The sequence below is a fragment of the Carlito syrichta genome, unplaced genomic scaffold, assembly GCF_000164805.1.
Source record: "Carlito syrichta isolate Samal-C Ts95f unplaced genomic scaffold, Tarsius_syrichta-2.0.1 Scaffold308844, whole genome shotgun sequence".
Classification (NCBI taxonomy): domain Eukaryota; kingdom Metazoa; phylum Chordata; class Mammalia; order Primates; family Tarsiidae; genus Carlito; species Carlito syrichta.
This window is the reverse complement of record NW_007252940.1, coordinates 38290-41056: the sequence shown is the minus strand read 5'-3', so window position 1 is coordinate 41056 and position 2767 is coordinate 38290.

Below are 2767 nucleotides of genomic sequence, written 5' to 3'. Positions count from 1 at the left end.
CAGCAGGTTGAGGCTGCAGTGGCCGGAAGCAGCCACTGCACTCCAGTCTGGGCGTCAGAGTGAGACTCCAACTCAAAAAAAAAAAAAAAAAAAAGAAAGAAAATAAAAAAAAAGAAAGAAAGAAAATGCAAGCTTTACAAAGAACAGTATAGTCTCTCCATGTAGCCTACTATACGTAGAAAACCAAACTGTCATCACCGGCATGAAGTCAGAACAAAGGCTCACCAGAGATGACTCAAATGTGTGGTGGCAGAAGTCTAAGATAAAAGAGGGCTTGACATCGGTAGCGAGATGACTTTGAGGAGGAAGTAGGTAGGAATGACTGTAACATCCCAGGCAGGATATGGTGACAGCTGACTAGGAGAGCATCAGTGGAATGGGAAGGATGGAAATAGATATAAGACTTATTCATAACTAATTGTGATGATTATGTGGCCATAACCTGCTATTCAGAAAACTTGAAAAAACAGGACTATTTTAAATGTCTCATTAAACAGTTCAAACATATAAAATGTAATAATTATTTTTAAGAATCATTACCATATTCACTATCAGTATTGTATTATCAGTGCTCTATCACATTTAGGAGTTTCTAATTTTGAGTTTCTCATGAGATTGAAATTTAAACCTGCAATTGTATTTTATTTTGCCTTTATGAAAATTTGTCAGTAGGAGTTTGTGAAAAGTGACTATAATATCCTTTGTTGTAGGTAAAAAATGCCAAATAAATTGATCATTATAGATGCAAAGCAAACTTTGGGAAGCAAGAATTATCAAATACTTCAACTTATTTTTTACAGCTGTTTACAGCAACTTTATTTATAACTGCTGAAATGAGTAGCAACCAAAATGTCCTTCATTAGGTTGAATGGATGAATAAACTGTGGTACATCCAAACAATGGAATATTATTCAATGCTAGCAAATACTTCAATTTAAACCACCATATGAATATATATATATATAGAATTGAAGTGTTACTCTGTTGCCTAGGATAGAGGTCAGTGGCACACTCACGGCCACCCCAGTGTTGACCTGCTGGGCTCTGGCGATCCTTCTGCCTCAGCCTTCCAAGTAGCTGGAACTACGGGAGCGCGCTACCACACCTGGCTAATTTTTTGTTTATTGTAGAGGCGAGATCTGGCCAAGTTGCCCCGGCTTCTCTAGAACCCCGCTGGCTCCAGCAATCCACTCGCCTCGGCCTCCCAAAGTGCTGGGATTACAGGCTGAACCACCAAGCCCGGCCTCACCATATGAATATTGGAGTGAAATTGGAATCGGTAGTAATTCAGTTATAAAAGTGTGATCTAGAGAAATTAGTTGTTTTAACAGACACTCATAGAGTGCCTACTAAGTATACTTAAGGCACCTTAATGAGTCAACAGAGAAAACAAAGGTTAATTACACCTGACCCCTAACGGCCTGCAGGCACTTAAACAATAAGCAGTAATGAGCCAGGAACCCCACTGAGGTAAGTAACAGAATGTTGTAGAGGTGGCTGGCCTCAAACTACTTCTCTTTTCTGCGTCTTACTTTTCAGAGCCTCAGGATAGCATGCTAGATTAGCCATGTGTTCATACTGCAAATCTACCCAAATATAAAATAAAGGATTTCTCCCATTTCTTGAGGCCTCCCATAATCACCAGTAGACACAAGACAGTGGACAGTCATACAGCAAAGAGAAAATTCGAGATAAAAAGTGATTAGAGTCCAAAAGTGGAAGATTGTAATAAAAACAGGTTATTATTATTATTACTATTTGTTTTGTTTTGTTTGAGTTGGAGTCTCACTCCGTCGCCCAGACTGGAGTGCAGTGGCCGCTCCCAGCCACCGCAGCCTCGACCCGCTGGGCTCCGGCGATCCTTCTGCCTCAGCCTTCCAAGTAGCTGGAACTACAGGCATGCGCTACCATGCCTGGCTAATTTTTGACTTATTATAGAGATGCGGTCTTGCCAAGTTGCCCAAGCAGGTCTCGATCCCGTGGGCTCAGGCAATTCACTCACCTCGTCCTCCCAAAGCACGGGATTACAGGCAGAGCCACTGAGCCCGGCCAGTTTTTATTATTTGATGGATCTGATTTTGCAAAGTTTGGGGCTTGGGGTTGCAAGTGAGTCCAGAAAGAAAATCCAATATTGACTGGGAAAAGAGGCTCAACTGAGGTACATTTGGAACAAAGCCTCCTTGTCCCTGTAATGGAGAAAGGCCTTTCCAGAGGGAAAATATCATACAGATTCTGGCTATGCTGGGTTCACGTGGCACTAAGGAGAATAAGTCAAACCTGGCCACACCAAGTCAAGCACATTTGTCCACATACCTGAGAATCACACTACTAGTAACATACTGCCAGTTTGACTGTTATTCCTCTGTACTGAAGTAATGAACTTGAACTTGGAACTGCAGACAACTGTACATTCTTTGGGGCCCAGGGATTATTTTATAAGAGCAAATCAGCTGGTTATAAGTGGTATTTCATAAAGAAGATGGGGTGATACAGTAATTCCCAGACAAAAGATGGAGCAAGACTGTGAATACTAGGAAATGAGATTTTTGCAAAAGTACCTCCATTCTCTGAGGGCAATGTGAAACTCAACAGAATTTTCTATTTGAAGCAACTGCACACCTTGTCTTATAGTGTTTTTTTGTTTATCCTAGAACTTTTTTTAAATTATAAAGATGTGGAGTACAATTCAGGGTTAGGCATACAAACGTTGATTATGCAGGAACCCTTGTTGATGAGGTGTGCCCCTCCCTCCCCTAGCAGTTTCCCT